This window comes from Cebus imitator, unplaced genomic scaffold (assembly GCF_001604975.1).
Source record: "Cebus imitator isolate Cc_AM_T3 unplaced genomic scaffold, Cebus_imitator-1.0 Scaffold25, whole genome shotgun sequence".
NCBI classification, from domain to species: Eukaryota; Metazoa; Chordata; class Mammalia; order Primates; family Cebidae; genus Cebus; species Cebus imitator.
This window is the reverse complement of record NW_016107340.1, coordinates 7,787,737-7,812,566: the sequence shown is the minus strand read 5'-3', so window position 1 is coordinate 7,812,566 and position 24,830 is coordinate 7,787,737. Positions and strand designations below refer to the sequence as shown.

At 36.6% G+C, this 24,830-nt stretch overlaps 1 long non-coding RNA gene across 2 annotated transcripts in view; it reads left to right on the top strand.

Moving 5' to 3' along the window:
- Nucleotides 1-7,518, top strand: part of LOC119470252 — a 74,592-nt gene extending 67,074 nt beyond the window's left edge. For both annotated transcript variants that reach the window (XR_005199142.1, XR_005199141.1), the window contains exon 4: nucleotides 7,483-7,518. This is a non-coding gene — a long non-coding RNA (uncharacterized LOC119470252). The remainder of the gene's footprint in view (nucleotides 1-7,482) is intronic.
- Nucleotides 7,519-24,830: the final 17,312 nt, after the last annotated feature.

Genomic DNA, 24,830 nt, shown 5'->3' with positions numbered 1-24,830 from the left:
CTTGTTCACAAAAGATTTTATTTTTCCTTCATTTATGAAGCTTAGTTTGGCTGGATATGAGATTCTGCATTGAAAATTCTTTTCTTTGAGGATATTGAATATTGACACCCACTGTCTTCTAGTTTGTAGGGTTTCTGCTGAGAGATCTGCTGTGAGTCTGATAGGCTTCCCTTTATGGGTAACCTGACCTTTCTCTCTAGCTGCCCTTAGAATTTCCTCCTTTATTTCAACCCTGGTGAATCTAACGATTGTTTGTCTTCTTGAGGAATATCTTTGTGGTGTTCTCTGTATTACCTGGAGTTGAGTATTGTCCTGCCTTACTAGTTAGGAAAGTTTTTCTGAATAATATTCTGAAGAGTATTTTCCAGCTTGGATTCATTCTCTTCGTCACATTCAGGCACACCTATCAAACGTAGATTAGGTCTTTTCACATAGTCCCATATATCTTGGAGACTTTGCTCATTCCTGTCTACTTTTTCTTCTCTAATCCTGTCGTCTCGTTTTATTTCATTAAGTTGGTCTTCAACTCTGATATTCTTTCTTCTGCTTGATTAATTCAGCTGTTAAAACTTGTGCATACTTCGTGAAGTTCTTGTGTTGTGTTTTCAGCTCCATTAATTCACTTATAGTCCTCTCTAAATTGTCTATTCTTGTTAGCATTTCGTCAAACCTTTTTTCAAAGTTTTTAGTTTCTTTGCATTGGGTTAGAACAAGTTCTTTTAACTCACAGAAGTTTCTTATCATCCACCTTCTGAAGCCTACTTCTGTTAATGGAACACACTCGTTCTCCATCAGGCCTTGTTCCGTTGCTGATGAGGAACTGTGATCCCCTGTAGAGGGAGAGGGGTTCTGATTTGGGGTATTCTCAGCCTTTTAGGCTGGTTTCTTCCCTTCGTTATAAATTTATCCATCTGTTGTCTTTGTAATTACCGACTTTCTAATTAGGTTTCTGAGTGAACGTCGAGCTTGTTGATTCCCAGCGCCGGAATCTGAGCAACCCACTGTGCCGGCTAAAACAGCGGCATTAAGATTGATGGTGCTTTTCTGCCCGGGAATGTCCGGTCTGGCCTCCTTCTTGAGTCTGTCCTTCAATCAGCTGAATGGGCGTCTCTGCCTTCCCGGAGCTCCAAAGGTCAGCCAAAAGGGGACCCAGTCCCGTTTATTCTGCATCAAGAACCACCGCGCCGAGGCGCCGGCAAAACCGACACACTGGTCACAAGAGTCGTGCTGGCGACCCGTGGGGCTCCTCTGCTGGGAATCTCCTGGTCCGTGAGCAACAAAAATTCGTCTGAAAGTGTGGCGTCCTGTCGTTCTCTGCGCTTTCACTGGGAGCTACAATCCCGAGCTGCTAGTGATCAGCCATCTTCATCTCTCTTCTCTGTCTAACCTGGATAGTTCTCCTTACTTGAATCTCTGCTCTCATTCTAAAGAGTTATGGATGGAACGCTACCAAGTTTTTCATGTAAGTTGCTGTGGGGCAGTGGGAGCTGAGGTGTAGGCTTGCTGGATTTCAGCCTGCTGGCTTTTTCTCCTTTGTCCTCTGCGTAGTCAGTGCTTTGCACTTGAAGGGAAAAGAGAAGGAAGTAGTAGCAGCCACTAAGACTGCTGCCTCTAGGCTCTCTTTATTTGGTGAGGATTCTGCTGCTGGAACTGGAGCCTATTCTATGTGGGGGAAACAGTGCAAAAGCCACATTGAAGGTGGTGCTACTACTGTAGTTACAGGAAGAAAGGGTTTCAGCACCAATTTAATACCTAGTATGTGTGGCAGACACTGCTAGCTTCAGAGTTAGGGACACAGAAAATAAGATATCCGGGAAGAGTGTTGAAACAGGTCAGAATTCTTCAGAAAGAAAAAGTAGAAAAGGACTATTTATGCAGTTGGATGAGACTAAGGACATGGAAGTAGTTAGAGCAGGGGTGTGCTGGGGTTGTAAGTGGTAGAATTTGGATGGAATATAAGAAATCAGTGAAGATGGGGTAAGCTTTGTGAAGACTTTAAATGACAGAGTGACAACATCAGTGAGTCATGAGAGGTTTGTGTGTGTGGTAAAGCTGTAACTGGACATGTTTTCTGGAAAGATTAATATGATATATATGTGTAAAATGGTTCAGGTGGGAGAGGCCAATTAGAAGATTGATACAATAATTAATGATCGATCTAATAACTAATTGATACAATAACTAATGATACAGTAACATTACTGATACAGTAACTAATCTAAAGAAGAAAAAGACAGAAAGGAAAAGAAGAGGTGGAGGCCAGTTATTGCTGAGTGTAACATAAATGATTGAATATTCGTATTAGAATGGAAGGGGACAGAGTAAGAGACAATGAGCGATGAGTTTAAGAACGACTCCAAGTAAGGCTTTAAGTTGGAGGTACCAGTGCAATACATAGAAGAGCTGGGAGGTGGAATTAGTTTAGGAGCAGGGAAAGAGACAGAGGGAAAGAAGAAATAGACCGTAGGTAGTTTAAATTTTTATTATGCCTCCAAGGCACTCTAATATGATTTTTATTTCAGAAAAAAGTTTAGATTTTACCGAAGTCCTAATGATATGTAGACATTCTTCTTGACCAACATCAATATTTTAGGTTTTTCCTATTGCCCTCCAAAATAATGTCTAACCCTCGCTGTATTTGTGAAACAGACATATTCTATTACCTGTCTATTTATCCCCACTCCATAATGTTCTCTATGCTCCTTGCTCCTGGAGGGCAGCAGGAAAAAATTCTGATCATATCTCCAGTGCCACTAGGTTGGTGGTGAGGGTGGAGAGGAATGTAATTATTTATCTTCTTGTTACTTTCTTCACCAGTGTCATAGGGATTATTAAAAACTTAGTTTATAGAATAGAAGTAAGATTGGGTAAGATGGTTTGCCTGCCTAGTGCTTTGCCCATAGTAATTGCTCAAATTACCTGTTATTATTGTTACTTTTCATGAATAACGTAGTAAATCCTTGTGCCTTCCAAGTAGAATCACAATGATAGGAAGGTTTTTTACTCTTCCTTTCTGGCTCCTTCTCCAACCAGGTTATCCATGTAATTGTGTCATTTCCCAACTCTGTAAATTTTTACCTAAGTGATAAGGATGATTGCTTCTGCATTCTTCTTCACAGAGTCTAGACAAAGAAATAGCTGAAACAATCTGCAGAAGGAAGAGAAGCACTAACCACTTGTGTGGTGAAAAGTTTGATTTTGACTGTTTAAATGATTATTTCACTAGTGCATAGCTAACTCAGTAAGGAAACAAAGATCAAGGTTAATTATATTTACCTTGGACCAAGAACTATATTTGGCATCATGATCCTGCACCATTGCCTGTATTTTAAAGTATTTCTGGTAGTTATCATGGTAAATAAAAAGTTATGAGATCACTATGCCAGCATGTTTCTAAACTGGGATATGTGCCTTTGATAGTTGACACAACAGAGTAATCATGAAATATATTCCTGGTGCACTGATTTTACTTGAAGATATAGGAAGGTATATCTCTTTCCATTAAAGTCAACTTGGATGTATAATTTAGTGATTGAATGAATGTTTATTGCATTCAGGCAGAATGTCAGATGCTACAAAATTCTGATTTAGAAAATGGACATGGCTCTTTATTGGTGGTAGGGGTGGGGTTATAAGGTAAAGGGCAAAATTTATATCTATTTTTAAGTTGAAACACAAGATGATAAGAAATACTGAGCTTGAATTGGGTTTCTTTGGATTAAACTGCCGGGTTCATGAAGATATACATTTGTTCTTAAATGTTAAGGGTAATTCTGTGGAATAGCTTTGGAGAAACATATGCGCAGGTGGAGAAGCATGAGAGAAATATGCCCTAATAAGTTCTGTTGAGCAGATATAGCATTTTTCAGGTTTCTACTCTGCCTATGTGCTGCCTTGGCTGTCAGAGGTTGGCTGTCTTTAACAAACAGATAGTGTCTTCACTGAAACTAGTGATTAGCTCTGGCCCAAAGAATACTCTTGGCCTGTGGCCTTTGAATGCTAGCAGTGCATGAAAAACTTTCTCCCTCTTTTTTTTTGTTCACATCTGGTAATCTCTCTTTTTTTTTCCTTTTTATTTTATGAGACTGGCAGAATCCTATTATCAAAATCGAATGAACACATTGCTGAAAAACAAACAAAAAACAACTGCTAAACATCAAAAAAGAAAGAAAGAAATGAAAAGAAAATGAATGTCGTTCTTAAAGACAGATGAAGAAATTATAAATAAGATATAAATAAATTGAATCCAGGAATATATAAAACAAAGATGATATCATGACCAGGGAAAACTTATCCCTGGAATTCAAGGTTGGTTTAATATTCAACAATCAAACAATTTTTGTCTATTGACAGGATAAAGGAGAAAGAGCTTATGGTCATCACAATATATGCAGAAAAATTTTTTACAAAATTCAACAACAATTCATAATAAACTCTTTCAGCAAACTGAATAACAGGAAATTTTCCTGATATGACAAAAGTAATTTATAAAAATCCTACCCATAATATCATATTTAACAAAGACTGAATCCTTTTACCTCTCATACTGAGACCAAGTCAATGATGTCCACTCTAATTATTCCTATTCAGCATCATACTGGAAGTGATACCTAGTGTAATAATACAAGAAAGAAGAAACAAATACTGATGGAAAAGAAGGAAAGCTGTCTTTATTTGTAGATGATACCATCATGAACATAGAAAATCTTAAGGAATCTACAAAAGTACTAGAATTTATAAGTGAAGTTAGCTATGTTGCAAGATACAAAGACATTTCCACACTAGTAATGAACAATTATAAAATGATATTTAAAAATACCGTTTATGTACCATCAAAATCACAAAATAGGTAGATTTAGTGAGCTATGGTATATACAGCTAGTGCTCGACTTAGGACCACGATTGGTTCCGACAGACCCCTCGTAACACGATTTGGTTGTAAGTTGAGTAGGCTATATGCACACGGAGATGGTAGTGCTGCCGGAAACTGGTCCGCACTGTCGTATGCCCAGCTGGGCAACGTTTGCGCTGCCAGACGCGGAGCAGTCATGGCTAGCGATTGTGGTCGTAAAGTCGAATGGTCGTAAGTTGCATAGGTCGTAAGGTCGATCAATACCTGTACAGGATATATACACTGAACAAAGTTAAAAACATAGCTGAAATATAAAGGAAGACCTAGCTAAATAGAGTGATGTTGCATTCATGGATTGGAAGACTCAGTGTTAAGATGTAAATCTCCTTAAACCGATCTATAGATTCAACACAATCATACTCAAAATATTAGTGGAATTTTGTAGAAATTGACAAGCTAATTAACTTCAAAATTTACACAGAAGTGAAAGGTGCATTGAATAACTCAAGTAATCTTGAAAATGAAGACTATTGGAGAACTTATTCTACATTATTTCAAAATTTACTAAAAATCTACAGTATAAAGAAGAATGGTAAAGGAAAAAGGATAGACATGGATAAATGGTATAGAACAGAAAGTTCAAGAGGAGCTTTACATGTATGCTCAAGTTATTTTCAACGAAGATGCCAAGGTAATTCGGTGGGGGAACAGAATGTTTTTCCAAAAATGAAATTTATCCACACACACAAAAAATGAGAAAATGAGCCTCAATATCTAACTTACACCTTACACAAAATAAACCAAAAGTGGAACATAGAAGCAACACAAAAGCTATGGCCATATGATTCCTAGAAATAAATGTAGGAGAATATATTTATGTCTTAGGCTAGACAAAAATTTCTTAGAGAGGAAAGTCAATGCACTAAGATATTAAATGAACAAATAAACATTGATAATTTTAACTGATCAAAATTAAAACATTCCTTAAAAACACTGCTAAGGAAATGAAAGAGCAAGCCACCAATGGGCAAAAAATGTTCTCAATACATATAGCTGACAAGTAACATATGCATAATATATTATTTTAAAGTAATAGAATGAATAAGACCTAGTATTTGACAGCACAATGGGGCAATTGTAGTCAATAATTTAATAATTTTACTGTATATTTAAAAATAAGAGTATAGTTGTTTTGTCTGTAATACGAAGGATCAGTACTTAAAGGGATGGATTTTTCATGATGTGTTTATTATGCATTTTATGCTCATATCAAAACATCCCATGTACCCCATAAAGGTATACACCTACTATGTACTCACAAAATTAAAAATTAAAATTAAATATGTAGATATATTTTAAAAGTTACAATTCAGTAATTAAAAGATAACCCAGTTAAAACAAGATAGGCAAAAGTGTAAACAGCTGCTTTACAAAAGAGGTGCATTCATTTTCCACTGTGGTGTAACATACTGCCACAAACTTACGTGACTTCTAACAATACCCATTTATTATCTCACAGTTCTGTTGGTCCAAGTGGGCCTGATGGGGTTTTTTGCTTAGCATCTTTCAAGCAAAAATCAAGATGTTGACCAGGCTGGGCTCTTATTAGGAGGATCCAACTTTTATTTGGAGAATTCACTTTTAGGTTCATTGAGGTTTTTGGAAGAATTTTACTCCTCATGGCTGCAAAGAATGAAGTCCTCATTTTCTTGCTGCTTGTTGGCTGGGGACTATGTGCAGGTCTTGAGGCCACTCATAGACCCTTGACCCATGGCCCTCTTCATCTAAGGAACAGAGAACCTCCCTCACATCAAATATTTCTCATTCTTTAGCTCTATCCGAATTTCTTTTTCTACTACCAGCCTGAGAAAACGTTGATTTCAAAAGGGTTTATTGGGCTGGGCACCATGGCTCACACCTGTAATACCAGCACTTTGGGAGGCTGAGGTGGGTGGACCACCTGAGGTCAGGAGTTCGAGACCAGCCTGGCCAACATCTGGTCTCTACTAAACACCGTCTCTACTAAAAATACAAAAAAAACCATCTCTAAAAAAGTACAAAAATTAGCCAGGTGCAGTGCTTGGCACTTGTAATCTCAGCTACTCAGGAGGCTGAGGCAGGAGAATCGCTTGAACCTGGGAGGCAGAGGTTGCAGTGAGCTGAGATCGTGCCACTGCACTCCAGCCCAGGCGACAGTGAGAGACTGTGTCTCAAAAAAAAAAAAAAAAAAGATTTATGTGATTAAACTAGGCCTGGAAAATCTGCCTATTTTTTCTTTTTTTCCCTTTATTGAAGTATAACTGACAAATAAAATTTTATATATTTAAACTGTACAACATAATGATTTGGTATACATTGCAAAATGATGATCACAATTAATATATCACCTCACATAACTGCTTTTTTAAAAATGTGAGAACACACAAGGTCCACACTTTCAGCAAATTTCAAGTATACAATGCAGTATTATTAGCTATAGTTATATGGTACGTTAGATACTCAGAACATACTTATAATTGCAGGTTTGTACCATGTGGCCAACTTCTCCCCGCTTTCCCCTCTCCCTAGCCCTTGGCAACCACCATTCTACTTCCACTTTCTATAGGTTTGACCTTTTTTGTTCTTTTTAGATTCCACACACAAGTATTTGTCTTTCTCTGGCTGGATTATTCTGCTTAGCATCATGTCATCCAGGTTATCCATGTTGTTGTCACGAATGGTAAGATTTCCTTCTTTCTTATGTCTGAATAATATTTCATTATATGTGCATATGAAATGTATATACATACATATATAATGTATATAAAATAGGTATATGTTTTATTTATCCATTTATTCATCAATAGACAGGTTGTTTCCATAGCTTGATCACTGTGAATAATGTTGTAAAAAACATGGGAGTTCAGATATGTTCTCCTTGAGAACTGATCTTTGTTTCCTTCGGATATATACTCAGAAGTGGTATTGCTGGATGGTGTGGTAGCTCTGCTTTTAATTTTTTGAGGAACCTTCACACCATTTTCTGTAATGGCTGTATCAATTTACATTTCCACTAACAGTGCTCAAGGGTTTCCTTTTCCTTACATCCTCGTCAATGTTGATCTTACCATTTTGATAATAGCCACCCTAACAGATGTGAAGTGATATCTCATGGTAGTTTTAATTTGCATTTCCTGATGATTAGTGATGTTTACCACATTTTCATGTACCTATTGGCCACGTGTCTGTCTTTTTTGGCAAAATGTCTATTCAAGTTCTTGGATTATTTGTGTGTGTGTTTTTAAAAATGATATTGAGGTTTATGAGTCCCTTATATATTTTAGATGTTAACCCCTTATCATATAAATGGTTTGCAAATATTTTCTCCCATTCTGTGGGTTACCTTTTCATTTTGTTGTTTCCTTTTTTTGTGCAGAAGCTTTTTAGTTTCATGCGGTCCCATTTGTTTATTTTTAGTTTAGTTGCCTATGCTTTTGGTGTTAAATCTAAGGAATCATTTGCCGAGATCAATGTCAAGAAGATTTTCTCCTATCATTTATTTGAAGATCTGACATTTAGTTTTTAATAAATTTGAGTTTATTTTTGTATATGATGTAGGGGTCCAATGTCATCCTTTTTATTTGTGAATATCCAGTTTTTCCAACACCATTTGTTGAAAAGACTATTCTTTCCTCACTGTGTGATACTGACACCCTTGTTGAAGATCAGTTGGCTATATATGTATGGGTTTATTTCTGGATTCTCTCTTCTGGTTCATTGGTCTTTGTGTCTGTCTTTATGCCAGTGCCATACTGTTTTGATTACTGTAGCTTTCTAATATATTTTGAAATCAAGATGTGTGATGCCTCCAGCTTTGTTCTTCTTTCTCAAGATTGCATTGGCTATTTGGGATCTTATTGTGGTTCCCTATAAATATTAGGATTTTTTTTTCTGTTTCTGTAACAAATGCCACTGGGATTTTAATCAGGATTACATTGAATTTGTAGTTTGCTTTGGGTAGTATGTATGTTTTAACAGTATTTATTCCTCCAATCCATGAACACAGGATAACTCTTTATTTATATCTTCAATTTTTTCTGCTTTTAAAAATTGATACGTAATAATTATCATATTTATGGGGTACATGTGACATTTTTATACATGTATACAATGTGTAATATTCAAATGTGATTAGGATAATCTATCATCTCAAACATTTGCCATTTCTCCATGTTGGGAATATTTAAAATATTATCTTTTAATTATTTTGAAATACACAATAAATTATAGTTAACTATAGTCACTCTACTGTGCTATTGAACACTAGAACTCATTCCATCTAACTGTATTTTTGTAGTCATTAACCAACTTCTCTTAATTCTCCCCTTGCAACTCCCACCTGCTTCCCAGCCTCTGGCTACCATTATTCTATTCTCTCTCTACATGAGATCAACTGTTTTAGTTTCCACATATGAATGAGAACATACTATATTTCTCTTTCTGTGCCTGGCTTATTTTAGCTAACATATTCATCTCCAGTTCCATCTATGTATGCTGCAAATGTATGTTTTCAATTTCTTTCATCAGTGTCTTATAGTTTTCAGTGTACAAATCTTTTGGTTCTTAGTTAAATTTACTCCTGAGTATGTTATTGTTTTTTTTTTATATTACTGAAATTAAGTTGCTTTAATTATTTCTCTTTTAGATTGTTTTTAGGGCATTGACCACAACTGATTTTTATATGTTGATTTTATATCCTGCAACTTTATGAACTTACTCATTTGTTTTAGCAGGTTTTTTTTGGTGCAACTTTTAGAGTTTTCTGCATATAAGTTTAGGTCATCTATAAATTATACTGCGTCATTTCCAATTTGGATTTTTTTAAATTTCCTTTTCTTGCCTAATTATTCTGGCTACAACTTTCAGTAGTATGTTGAATAGAGAGATGATATTGGCCACTCTTGTCTTCTTCCTGAACTTAAAGGAAGTGTTTTCCAGCTTTTCATGATGAATATGATGTGAGCCACGGGCTGGCCATATATGACCTTTATTATGTTGAGGTATATTCCTTCTAAATATCAGATTTTTATTACGAAAGATGTTGAATATTTTCCAAATTTGTTTTGTGTCTATTAAAATGATCATATGATTTTCACCTTTCATTCTATTAATATGGCTTTTCCCATTTATTGATTTGCATATGTAAAATCATCCCTGGGATAAATCACTCTTGATCATGGTGTATGATTCTTTTAATGTGCTGTTGGATTTGGTTTGCTAGTATTGTGTTGATAATTTTATATCTATGTTCAGCAGGAATATTGGCTGGTATTTTCTTTTCTTGTAGTTTTCTTGTCTGGCTTTGGTATCACAGAAATTCTGGCCTCATAAAATGAGTTTGGAAGTGTTCCATTCTCTTCAATTTTTTTGGAAGCACTTGTGAATAATTAGTATTAATTTTTCTTTAAATATTTGGCAGAATTCCCTTGTGAAGCCATCTGGTACTGACTTTTCATTGCTGGGAGATTTTTGATTACTGATTCAATCTCCTTACTAGTTTTAGGCCTACTAAGATTTTCCATTTCTTCATGATTCAGTTTTGGTAGGTTTTGTGTTTCTAGGAATTTATCCTTCTTTTTTAGGTTATCCAATTTATTGGCATATAATTTTTCATAGTAATCTGTTACAATCCTTTGTATTTCTGTCGTATCAGTTATAATGTATTCTCTTTCATTTTTGAGTCTTTTCTCTTTTTTTCTTAGTATAGCTAAGGATTTTAAATTTTTGTTTATCTTTTCAAAAAATCAGATCTTCATTTTGTTGGTCTTTTGTTTTTCTTGTCTCTATTTTATATATTTCTTCTCTCAGCATTGTTATTTTCTCTCTTCTGCTAATTGTGAGCTTAGCTTGTTCTTTTTCTAGTTCCTTGAGGTGTAACATTAGGGTTTTTTTATTTGAGATCTTTCATTTTTCTAATGTAGGTATTTATCATTAGCGAATTCCCCCTGTACTGCTTCTGTTGCATCTCATAAGTTTTGGGATGTTGTGTTTTCATTTTCACTTGTCTCAAGATTTTAAAAAAATTTTCTCTTTTGATTCTTCTTCGACCCATTACTTGTTCAAAAGTGTTAGTTTCCACATATTGTGATGTTTTCAAGATTTCTCCTGTTATTCATTTCCAATTTTATACTATTGCAGTTGGAAAAGCTAGCTGGTATGATTTCAGTCTTCTTAAACTTATAAAAACATGTTTTGTGACCTAATATATAATCCATCCTGGAGAATATTCTATGTGCACTTAAGAAGAATTTGTATTCTAATATTGTCAGATGGGTGTTCTGTAACATCTCTATTAAATCCATTTGGCTAATATGTCAATTCCAGTGTTTTGCTATTGATTTTCTGTCTGAACTATCTATCTGGTGCTGAAAGTAGGGTGTTAAAATTCCTTACTGTTGTAGCATTGCTGTTTATTTCTTCTTTTAGTTGGGTTAATACTTGCTAAATATACTTAGATGCTCTAATTCTGGATACATATATATTTACAGTTGTTATATGATCCCTTTATTGTAACATAATTATATTTTTTTCTCTTGTTGAATTTTTGAGGTTAAGTCTATTTTATGTGATAAAAGTATAGGAAGAAGCTGAATCCCTGAATACACCAATAACAAGGTCTGAAGTTGAGGCAGCAATCAATAGCCTACCAACCAAAAAAGTCCAGGTACAGACAGCTTCATAGCTGAACTCTACCAGATGTACAAAGAGGAGCTAGTATCATTCCTTCTGAAACTTTTCCAAACAACACAAAAAGAGGAAATTCTCCCTAACTTATTTTATGAGATGAACATCATCCTGATAACAAAACCTGGCAAAGACACAACTAAGTAAGAAAGAAAATTTCAGGCCAATATCCATGATGAACATTGATGCAAAAATTTTCAATAAAATACTGGCAAACTGAATGCAACAGCACATAAAAAAGCTTATCCCTCACAATCAAGTAGGCTTCATCCTGGAGTTGCAAGTCTGGTTCAACATATGAAAATCTATAAATGTAATCCACCACATAAACAGAACCAAAGACAAAAACCACGATTATTTCAATAGATGCAGAGAAGGCCTTTGACAAAATTCAACAGTGCTTTATGCTAAAAACTCTCAATAAACTAGGTATCAATGGTATGTATCTCAAAATAATACAAGCTATTTATGACAAACCCACTGTCGATATAGTGAATGGGCAAAAACTGGAAGCACTCCCTTTGAAAACTGGCACTAGACAAGGGTGCCCTCTCTCACCATTCCTGTTAAACATAGTATTAGAAGTTTTAGCCAGAGCAATCAGGCAAGAAAAAGAAATAAAGGGTATTCAGTTAGGAAAAGAAAAAGTTAAATTGTCTCTATTTGCGGATGACATGATTTAGAAGACCCCATCATCTCAGCCCAAAATCTCCTTAAGATGATAAGGAACTTCAGCAAAATCTCAGGAGACAAAATCAATGTGCAAAAATTACAAGCATTCCTATACACCAATAACAGGCAAACAGAGAGCCAAATCATGAGTGAACTCACATTCACAACAGCTACAAAGACAATAAAATATTTAGGAATACAACTAACAAGGGAAGCGAAGGACCTTTTCAAGGAAAACTACAAACCACTGCTCAAGGAAATAAGAGAGGACACAAACAGATGGAAAAACATTCCATGCTCATGGTTAGGAAGAATCAATATTGTGAAAATGGCCATACTGTCCAAAATAATTTATGGATTCAATGCTATCTCCATCAAGCTACAATTGACCTTCTTTACAGAACTGGAAAAAACAACCTTAAACTTCATATGGAACCAAAAAAGAGCTCACATAGCCAAGACAATCCTAAGCAAAAAGAACAAAGCTGGAGGCTTTGTTCTCTACCTGACTTCAAACTATACTGCAAGTCTATAGTAATCAAAACAGCATGGTACTGAAACCAAAACAGAGATATAGACCAATGGAACAGAACAGAGGCTTTAGAGGCAATGCCACACATCTGCAACCATCTGATCTTTGACAAACCTGATACAAACAATGGAGAAAGGATTCCCTGTTTAATAAATGGTGGGAAAACTGGCTAGCCATGTGCAAAGAGCTGAAGCTGGACCCCTTCCTTACACGTTATACAAAAATTAACTCTAGATGGATTAAAGATTTAAACATAAGGCCTAAAACCGTGAAAACCCTAGAAGAAAACCTAGGCAATACCATTCAAGACATAGGCATAGGCAAGGACTTCATGTCTAAAACACAAAAAGCAATGGCAACAAAAGCCAAAATAGACAAATGTGATCTAATGAAACTTAAGAGCTTCTGCACAGTGAAAGAAAATCATTAGAGTGAACCAGCAACCAACAGAATTGGAAAAAATTTTTTCAAGCTACCCATCTGACAAAGGGCTAATATCCAGAATCTACAAAGAACTAAAACAAATTTACAAAAACAAAAACAGCCCCATCAAAAAGTGAGTGAAGGATATGAACAAGCACTTTTCAAAAGAAGACATTTATACGGTCAACAAACATATGGAAAAATACTCATCATCACTGGTCATTAGAGAAATACAAATCAAAACCACATTGAGATACCATCTCATGCCAGTTAGAATGGCGATCATTAAAATATCTGGAGACAACAGATGCTGGAGAGGATGTGGAGAAACAGGAACACTTTTACACTGTTGATGGGAATGTAAATTAGTGCAACCATTGTGGAAGACAGTTTGGCGATTCTTCATGGATCTAGAAATAGAAATACCATTTGACCCAGCAATCCCATTACTGGGTATATACCCAAAGGATTATAAATTGTTCTGTTATAAAGACACATACACACGTATGTTCATTGCGGCACTGTTTACAATTGCAAAGACATGGAACCAACCCAAATGCCCATCAAGGATAGACTGGATAAAGAAAATGTGGCACATATACTCCATGGAATACTATATAGTCATAAAAATGATGAGTTCACGTCCTTTGCAGGGACATGGATTAAGCTGGAAACCATCATTCTCAGCAAGCTGACACAAGAACGGAAAACCAAGCACTGCATGTTCTCACTCACAAGTGGGTGCTGAACAATGAGAACACATTTACAAAGGGAGGGGAACATCAAACACTTGGGTCTGTTGGGGAGTTGGGGGCTAGGGGAGGGATAGCAGCGGGTGGGGATATTGGGGAAGGATAACTTTAGGAGAAATACCTAATGTATTGATGGGAGGATGGAGGCAGCAAACCACCATGGCATGTGTATACCTATGTAACAATCCTGCAAGATCTGCACATGTACCCCAGAACTTAAAGTATAATAATAAAAAAAACCTTTTAAAAGGAAACTGTATTCATTAATTGCTTATATAATGAGAAAGACTATTAAAAATGATCTAGTAGATAATGTACAATGGTTTCCAGTGTGAATAAAGTTGAAGTTAATAAACAAAAGAAACTTTTAGGACATGCCAGGGAGCTTTTGTTCAAGGACTGAGATTCTGCAACGTTTATTTATTTCTTAATTATTATTTCCATAGGTTATTGGGGAACATGTGGTGTTTGGTTACAATAGGAAGTTATTTAGTGGTGATTTGTGAGATTTTGATGCACCCGTCACTGGAGCATGATACACTGTACCCCGTTTGTAATCTTTTATCCCTCAACAACTCTTTCCCCCTTAGTCCCCAAAGTCAGTTGTGTCATTCTTATGCCTTTGCATTTTTATAGCTTAGCTCCCTATGAGTGAGAACATACGATGTTTGGTTTTTCATTCCTGAGTTACTTCACTTAGACTGACTGGGTAATTTCAAATGACCTGTCTTACAGTTCACAGATTTTTGGTCTATTTGATTAAGTATGCTGTTGACGCTCTCTATTGTATTTTTCATTTTATTAATTGTATTCTTTAGCCCCAGAAATTTTTTTATGATTTCTATGTCTCTGTTGAGCTGCTAGCTTGCATGTTTTTCTTATTACTGAGTTATGTACATTCTCTTTGAACTCACTGAGCTTCCATAAGACAATTATTTTAAATTCTTTGCCCAACAATTTATAAATCTCTATTTCTTTTAGGTCAGTCCCTTGAAAATTGTGTTCCTCTGGTGGTATGTTTCATTGACTTTGCATGTACCTTATAGTTTTGCATTGATATCTGAGCAATTAATGGAGTAGTTATTCCTTCCAGACTTTATAGACTAGCTTCGCTGGGCAAAGACATTCACCTGCATGTGAGTGTGAGGGCATTGACTGAATGAGATGTGGAAATTATGGCTTTGGGGAAGGCCCAGTGGTGAAATATCCACATCAGCTGAGGTTAACATTGGCAAATATTGAAGAATTCTTTAATGGCCAAGGCAATGCATATCTGCAGTGGTGATAATAACAGTTGGGATCTTTGGTGGCTTCTAGGAACCTCTTGATCTCTTCTTGTCTCACAGGGGATGTCATTGTTGAGAGGATCCCTCTTGGGGCCAAGCCCAGCACATGGGCACCCTCACTGTGGCAGTGGCAATGGTGTCTGATGCACAAGTGGGCATCTGTGCAGCAGCCACAGAGATAGAGTCTGGAGCACAGGCACTTGTGGACAGACAGCAGCTCCAGAGTCCAGGGCTCTGGGTTGCTCACATTGACAGGAGTCCCAATGTTTGAGATGTAGAAGCGTAGCAAGTGACCATATAGCCAGGGTCCAGAGTATGAACATATGCAGACAGACAGTGGCTCTGTGTCCAGGGCACTGGCTCTACTTTGACAGCAGTGGCTCTAGTGCCTGAGACACAAGTATATGTGCAACAGCCATAGAGCTAGGTATGGAGTATGGACATATGCAGAGTGTTCACAGAACTGGTGTCCAAGGTGCATGTGTACAGAGAAGCTGTGGCTCTGAGTTCCAGAGCATGCATGAGGTTGGGGTTAGAGGTGGCAGTCCTGGTCTCTGGTCAACACAAAAGCACATCCTTTCAGAGAGTGGGCGGCAATGTTTCCCTCTCCTGGAGATCTATGGTGGGATGGCTGTTGGTTACTTCAATGGCAAAAGCTGCTGATGTCCTCTATAGAGAGGGCCAATGGGGTCAGTGCCAACAAACACTACAGTGTTTTCTGCTGTGGGGTTGTTGAGGTACTCAGTGGCTAAGACTACCAGGGTCCTATACAGAGTAGCCACTGTGGATCATGATGGGACCAACATATGGCTGATACAGATACCCCATCCCTGTTTGTTTATAGCCATCTGCAGACATTGCTAAGCCAATCTTTCAAGTGACCTTTTCTTTTTTTTTCTCACTGTGTTTTTGCTAACTGGATTTTTGAGCCCTCCTAGGTCCATTTTTCTTTGTGGATAGCTGTCTAATTGTTGTGTTTTGTGGAAGTATAAAGGCTGGTGGCTCTTATTTTGTGATCTTCCTGATGTCACTCTAATCTGCCTATTTTAAAGTCAGCTAATTAGTAACCCTAATTACATCTGCAAAATCCCTTTTGTCATGTAACATAATGTAATAATAGGAGTAACACCAGGAGCAAATATAATGGGAGCCACCGTAGAGTTATGCCTACCATGAAAAAATAAATGACCAGTAATACCATGAAAATATGTGTTCAAAATCATTTGTTGTAAGGTAGATGCAAATTAAAACCATAATCAAGAACCAGTTCACATGCAATATGAGGACTAAAATTTAGAAAAACAACAACAATGACGATACTAAATATTGGCAAGATTGTGGAGCAACTGGAACAGTCATAATTTTCTGGAAGGAATGTAAAATGTTTCAATCACTTTGAAGAATATTTTGGTAATTTCTGTAAAGTTAAATGTATAGTTACCATATGACTCAGCAAATCCACTGCTTAACATTTACCCAAGAGGGGAAAAAAAAAAACTGTTTACAAAACTGTTCACTGAAACTTCATTCATCACTGCCAAAAATGGGAAATAACCTAAACATATACAGATAGGTGAATGAATAAACAAAGTGTGCATATTCATACAGTGAAATTCTTCTCAGCAATAAAAGGAATAAAATTGATATATATATAACAACATGGATGAATCTCAAAAATATTATGCTTACCTGAAGAAGCCAGACACAAGAAAGTACATACCGTATGACTCCTTTTATATGACATTTGTGAACTAATCTCTAGTGATAGACCTCAGCTCATTTGTTACCCTAAGTAAGAGATGATTAGACTGACTAGTTAAAGGCATAAGAAAACTTCCTGGAGAGATAGAAATACTTCATATCCGGAATCAGGGCTATTTCAAAAGAGTTTGGATTTTACATGTATCATGGATACTTTTTATTTTATGAAAATTTTACTTACCAATGTTGATTTAAAAATATATTGTATATATTTCTGACAGAAACAATTATTTATCTTTTTGTATTATTTAATACTTCTGGAATTTGGTTAATGAAAATTAGAGATAAAATGCAAACAAGCTGTAAGTATTTGAAAAAGGGAAGGAAGGGTACCACTATTTGGAGATGAAATAATGTTTTCTGTAAAGTCAAGGTAACAGGGTGAAATAGTTCTGCAATTGTTGATAAATCCTACCAAAGTGTCTTGATATAAGATAAACATACAATTTTTTGGATAAAATAAATAGTACATCCTTAATAGCAGTACAAATATTAAAACATAAATATGAAATTTGTATGATCAATCTTTATAAAATATGCACAGACCTGTATAAATTTAATATTGAGGTAAAAGGAAGACAAATAAATGAGAAACTACATTTCTGGGTGAAGAGACAAAGCACTAAAAATATGTTCTTTATAAATTACTTTCTAGATTTAATGAAATTCCAATAAAATCCCCAAAAAAGAGGTGCTTTGAAAATTTTGAAAAGAGTGAAAGGGGGATTGGCACTATGAGGGTTAAAATATAATTTAATCTTTAATAATCAAATCAGTTTAATCATAGCAATATAATAAAAAATTGAAACACATCAAATAAACAGAATAGTTAGCCCAGAAACAAATCTTATTATGAACTAATTGTGTGTATATGACAGAGGTAGTATTATACCACAATGCAGAAAAAGGTTATTCAGTAAATAGTGTTCATGTAACAAATAAAATATTAATGTAGATTTTCATCCCATGAAAATTTTAATGCCAAAATAAATTCCAAAGTGAAATTTTTACAAAAGCCTTTAAACAAATATAAAGGTAAATATTTATTAATGAAAGCATTGTAATACATTGCAATGGCAACAAGCAGCAAATTTGCTAACATAAAATTTCCCTTAAAAGAAAGTTCAATGAATTGCAATAAACCCTATAGATCTGACTCATCACTAGCTTCTGTGTCTAGCACATAGTGTGTGCTCTAATAAATCTTTTTTAAATACATAAAAACTTTTTTCTTTTTTGTTTAAAGGCAGCACTTTTTTTTAAATACGACAAATTGGGAAAAAATGTGTCTTATATATGAAGCAGGATTAGTATCCTCTTATAAAACATTTGATTTTAGTATCCTCTTATTAAATATTTATACAAATGATAAACTTCATTAAGACCCATGAAATACACAAGTATGTGAACAAACTGCCACATAAGAGGGGATACAAAGATTAATCAACATTGTGGAAATGTTGACTGTTCATAACAGAATTGACTATTATCTGTCAAGTTAAAATATTTTTAAAATAAAAAAATAGCAATATCCAATACTTGTTTGAGTATGAGTGTAATCGGTCATCTCATATAATTTGGGGTACTTACCACAAACTTTTTAGAAGGGTGATTTTGCATTCTATGTTGACCGCCTTAAAGATATTTACCACTTTTGATCCTGTAATTATTTTTCAGATATCTTAAAAAATTCCTTGTTAGAAAGAAAAAAATTTTCTGAAAAAAAAAGTCATCATCTGATCACAGATATTAGTACAATTTGGCAACTATATCTTGAACAATGGGAAAATGAATTTTAAGTTATTGTATGGACTTTCAATGGAATATTATGTAGCCATTTAAATTTTAAATTATTTTAATTATTTACCTTTATTGTCCCATTAAACAGGAAGCTGATACACAGGGGGTTTATACGACTTGTTCAGTCACTGAACTAACTAGCAGGCTTTGATTATCGAGCAGGCTGCCTTCCTAGTCCACCCTCTTAATCAATGCACCCTACTGCCTGTGTTTGTTAAACTGTAACAAAAATGTTTTCAGTAGTTTTATGGGTGTGTGTGCACATGTGTATCTATGGGGGGGGCTCACGGATCTCCACTGTACAGTGTCACATCTTCCAAAGTTTCTACAATAAGCATGATTTTAAAATATCATTGTAAATAACCTTAATAATTGTAATATTCTTTAAAAATCCTCAAGTAAACTTCATTTTCTATAGTCACACTCAGAGTTTTCATCTTGGGATTATCTGCACCCTCTATTTCCAGTTCTCTCTCCACAGATGCCTTGGGGAGTCTGGCCCCGCGTCCAACTTGCTCACAGGGTCTCCCTTGCCTCCATCCATAGTATTAGGATCCTCACTGTTGAAGTGGGAGCTCTTATCTCCCTGCATCGCTGCAGACAGCGCCAGGGTACAGTTGTCAAGCGTTGAAAGGCCACAAGAACCGAGTCTTCGGACCCTCCCAGGTTTCCGCCTAAGTAGCCTTGCAGATCTTTAGCGGCCGCGGGTTCAAGTCCCAGCCGCCGGCGCAGGCCAGGCACTCACCCGGAAATGCAGCGACCTTCTCAAGAGTGGGGCGCCCGCGGAAAAATCCCCTGGGACTGGCAGGACTGGAGTTGGCCTGGGCCCACTACATCGCAGAGGCCAGGAGGCCACCGGTGTTTAGGGGTCAGGTCTGGGGACCAGCGCCAGCAGCCCGCAGTCCTCCAGCAGTGCCCCTTGAGGATGCCGCGCGGAGCCTCGGGGGCAGCAGTCCGTCCGACTGACCATGTTTTACTGGAATAGGACAGTTGCTGAAAACAATGCTTATCTCAAGCTGACTCAAAACTGGCTCTTGAGAAAATCCAGTGTTAATTAAAGAGGGTTGTCGGGGACAAAATTCACCGCTTGCGTTTTGCGGGGGAGTAGTTGTGGGGTGATCGTTTTATAAACACGTTATCTCGAGAGTTTATTATATCTCTGGCTGGGAACAGGAGAAGAGGGGGAACTGTTTGTGCAGTCCATGGGAACCAGCGTCTCACTTTCGGGGACCGTGGGCAAGGGTCGCCGCCCTTCGATTGCGCGGCGGCTGGTCCACCAGAGTAGCCAAGTTTTCCAGGTCGCCGGGGAAAGGTGGAAAACTCGACTTGAGCCTGCCTTGCTCCTGTGAGACATTCGCGCACGAATAGCCCAGCAGTGAGTGCCTCTACCTACAATGAGCCCTTCATTTCCCGGATCCGTTCAGGGGGAAGCAGCGGAACCCGCAAATTCACTTCTTTCTGTGGCTGATAAAAGGGTGCTTACAGAGCGTGGAAAAACACAACAAAACAAAGAAACAAGAATACCTTGAGTGTTTTGACGTTTGAAAACCCGACTCTGGAGAATCATGGAATCATATTTCAAGTCCCAGTGTCTAATGAAGTTTAGGGGACGCCTTATCACTCGGGTTTGTGAAATCGCTGCGTCGCGCGCCCCAAGTTACAGCTGGGCAGAGCAGGGATGGGGAGGGTCTCCGGCCCCAGGCGCTGCGCGGCGGGGCTTTGCCCAGTTTCCTGCCTCACAGTCGCGGAGTCCGCCCCGGCCCAGAGCAGTCTGTGGAATTTAGAAACTCGATAGGAGGCAGCAGCTGGTCTCCCACCACCCTAAAAATAATCCGCTCCGGCGCACTGCGTGTTTCGCCTAGGGGAGGAAAACTGTCATCGGAGTAAGTGAATCCGTGTCTTTTACATGAATGCTGTTTAAACATTTTAAGGAATAACTGTAAGCCGTCGATTTTGAGCTAACATTTCTGCTACCCAAAAGCGCCCTCGCACTCTCTCGGCACTTAGCTTTCGCGATAGCGATTTCTAGAATTAAGGGACGAGGCCCAGCTGGAGAAGTGAGGGGGTGGGGAGTCAGGTTTCCAGTTTTACTTTAAAACTGCGGGGTCCTCCTCAAATCAGCTGGAAACAGTGAAAGGGGTTGTTATTAAGAGTTATTATTACCGCCTTTCTTGTAGACAGTTCTTGTATTGTTTAAGAGGTCGTTTTCTGTTTCTGCTTCATGTTTGTTACTATTTGCTGTTTTTAGGAGTCCTGCGTCCCGGTTTGAATTTACATCTTAAGACAGTGTAGGAAGTCGGTGTTTTGAAGGTAGCTCAAGTGCACCGGCAAGGGTTTGAAGCAGCGTGAAGCTATTGCCCAAGGTATTTATTTTTTGCTTATTTGTTCAGTTTGGGATTAAAAAACAAATCCCATTGCAGTGTCTGTCTGAGGAATATTTACTGTGTAATTCCAATACTTCTTTTGGTGTGGGTTGGTACTTCACAGCCACTGAAGAGTAAATGGGTGGATTCAGATCAGGCACTAAGTCAGAAGTCAGTGGTCTTTTTTGCCAGTGATTTTCCTACTTGGATCGGTCATAAGTATAGCCATGGTAGCTAGCTACCGTCTTCTGGTTCTTATTTCATGAACTATGGACTGAATCACTTTAAGGAGGTGATCACAGCATTTGTTTTTGCAATTGATGTCCATCCTGAAAATGCTCTAGATAATGATAAAGCCTTAAGTTCTTTAAAATGTCATATTTCTCTTTCATAACATAATGTGGTCTCTAAATGACGAAAGAATTAATCGTTTTATATATAAGAATGAAAACTTTTATTTAAGTTTAGCATGCTTTCTCCAGGTGTTTCCAGCATTTTAAGCTCTCTGCAATTGCTGTTTGATCAGAACTAATGCTTTCTGCTAAGTGAGTAGGAAGGAAGGCAAGTTTTCACTTGCTTTACTTATAGTCTATTTCCAAAGGACAGGGCTGGCCAAAATAAATGATGTACCTTATATGCCTCAACACTTTAATGTGTTTTTAGAATTAAATCAGATAACTACTGTTCCTCTCTTACAGAGGAACCAATAGACTGGATAGGTCAAGTATTATATTCACCAACCAAATCCAAAATGTATATGCCCTAGATGTGTGGAATTTCATGTAATGCATTTCAAGGAATAAGAACACTGAGAGTGTGATTCTTGCCATGAAATCATAAGGTAGATAATTAGGAGTATTTCCATCATATCTTATATGCTCTGTGGACATACATTAGAAGCAAAATTTCACTTTGATCTTTATTTTTAAAATTTATTCTGTCAAGTTCTCCAATTCTATCAACTTTCATAAACCCCTGAATATGTTTTGATGACTTATGCTTGTGGAAAGGAAAATACTGTATCTCCCCATTGACCCTACCCTTTTCTCTCCCTCCTTGATGCTTGGGCCTTTGTTAGTGCTTAGCTGAATCTAAACAGCTCCAGAAGGGGTGGAGCTGAAGGATGTCAGGTGACATAGTTTAGCCAGCAAGAACAGCAATTTGTACCCTTCCCAAAACATTCCCAATTGAACCCGGTGTCTGGGAGGGAAACATTAAATGACAATTGAAAATTTCAGAGTTAGAAACGTGGATTCATTAAGTGCCTTTGATAAACACAATAATTATCAGTATATCAGCAATAAGTTTACTGCCTCCCTCTTTTTGTCCATGTTGGGTTGTAATGGAGGCCGATTGCTAGAATGTCCGACATGGACTCAGGATGTTGGATAAAGACTGTGGGTTAAAAGGAAAGGATAAAGGAGGAGTCAAAAGAATAGATGAAAGGAGACATGTAGTTAGCTAACGGACAGGTTCCAAGCCAGTCAGAAATGTGAAGTTAGAGTTTATGGCAGACAGGAAAAATCATTCTAAAGCATTTATTTTCCAACTTGAAGTTTACGCCTTTGCATGATTTTATCATTGTTTATTTTCCTATCTTTTAGATATATACCTTTACAATATAGCCAGATCTACTGAGACTAAGATAAAATGATTTATATAGTCTAAGACCACAGGCACTGTTTCTGATGTGCCCAATTGGATTCCTAGTAACTAGCACGTGGTAAGCATCAGGTGTTTTTAAAGTTAATTAGTTAATGGCATAGATTCCCAGGTATCTAGTATATAGCTGAAAAGATTCTTAAATTTTTCACGTGATTGTATTTATCTGAGATCTTCAATCCACAGTTACACACATTTATCTAAAGGCGATTTAATTGGTAGATTTCAGGATTGATTAAACACCAGGCAAGCAATGCTTATAGCTAATGAAGGATGTAATTTGCAAAGCAGCAGGTTATACTTTAGCATCTACCTCAATATTAATAGTTTATAAATATGGCCAACTAGAATATTATAATTTTGAATAAGATTATAAAAGTTGCTAAAATAAAAATTATTTTCTAGTTTGTGCAAGGAAAGTTTATAGTTTTTCAATTCTGAATGGGCTTTCAGTTTCCTTTTATCATTTCTACTAAATAAAGGAAGTAGTCTAAAAAATTTCATTACTATTAGTTTTTAGTTTTGTTTTTGTCTGTCTTTGCCAGAAATATATCTAACATACACCCATAAATTAATAACTTCCATTTTGCCATTGTTTAAAAACTTCAAGTCCTTTTTATTCTTTTATCCAGATTAAAACCTTAATAGCTTGTAAGAATTTACCAAGTGTATAACATCACCTTGAGGTTTTAAAAATATAAATTTTTTTTTAAAATATGAGGGAAAGACTCAACTAGGAGCTTATTAATGATTTATTATAAAAAGAGCTTATCAGGAACAACATGTGAGAGGCATTCTGTATAAGCATTTAAGACTGTAAATACACAGACTCTTTAGCCGAGCTGTTCGTATAATTATATACCTTTGCTTGAAATTTGATTTCTCTAATAATTTACCTACCATTGACAATCTTTTCTATGTAACACTCTTTTTCTCCTAGAAAAAGTATTGTTTGTGACCATTGCTAAATCAATTATCAATGAAAGGAAAGAAAAGGTACTATGTCAGTTAATAAAATTTTTGCCAGGCTATAGTAATGCAGCTCAGAATCCACTGTGACGTAAATATGGAAAAGAAGTGAAGTCTAGTGAGGTTAAAATCTTAAACTGCTACTTGTTTTAAAAAATAGATAAAATACTTTCTTTGAAAAGCAGGTTGGTGGTTGCGTGATAGAGTGGAAAGAAATAGTTTATAAGTCAGACATTTGGGTGTGGACCTGGCTGCTCTGCTGATGGCAAGTTACTGAACTTGTCTAAACCTCAGTATCCTCCACTGTAAAAGATGAGTAACACCACTAGCATTACAAGGTTGTTCTGAGGATTTAAGATATGCAACGTGCCCAGAATTTAGTAGGTACTAAGTAAGTAGTAGGCATTATGAAATAAGTTTTCAGAATGTTAAAGCTTTTGCTGGATTTTCACAGCTGTATTTTGATGGAGCAGACCTTTGCTCATCTCCCATCTGTTTCAGGACAGCAATAATAGAAAACCATTAACATATAAGTGAGAGCATGTCACTCCTCTGCCTGGGAATCCCCAGTGGCCCATTTCACTAAGAGTAGAAGCCACAATCCAGACAATGACTTACAAAGCACTGTGTGACCTTGTCCTCTGTTTCCGCTCTAAACTCATCTACTGCTATTCATGGAGTACCAATTTCCAATTAAAAGACATCCTGAGTTTCAAACTATCTGAGTAGTTTCCTTGACTAGTTCATTTGAGTTAGATTTAATTCATCTTGAACATTTGACTTTTAATATTTTTCAGAAAAAGACTTACAGTTAACAGCCACACTGACCTCTGAATGTTAATATTTCCTACAACTAATGAGATGTTTCAGCAACTCTGTCACAATTTACAGAACAACTTGAGTTGTTTATTACTACATTTTCAGTGACTGTGAGAAAATATTTGAAATTATATCATTTTGACTTTTTAGTCATTGGTTCATTTTTTTTTCTCCTTTTTCTTAATATATGACCATTTTGTTCTTTTTTTTTTTTTT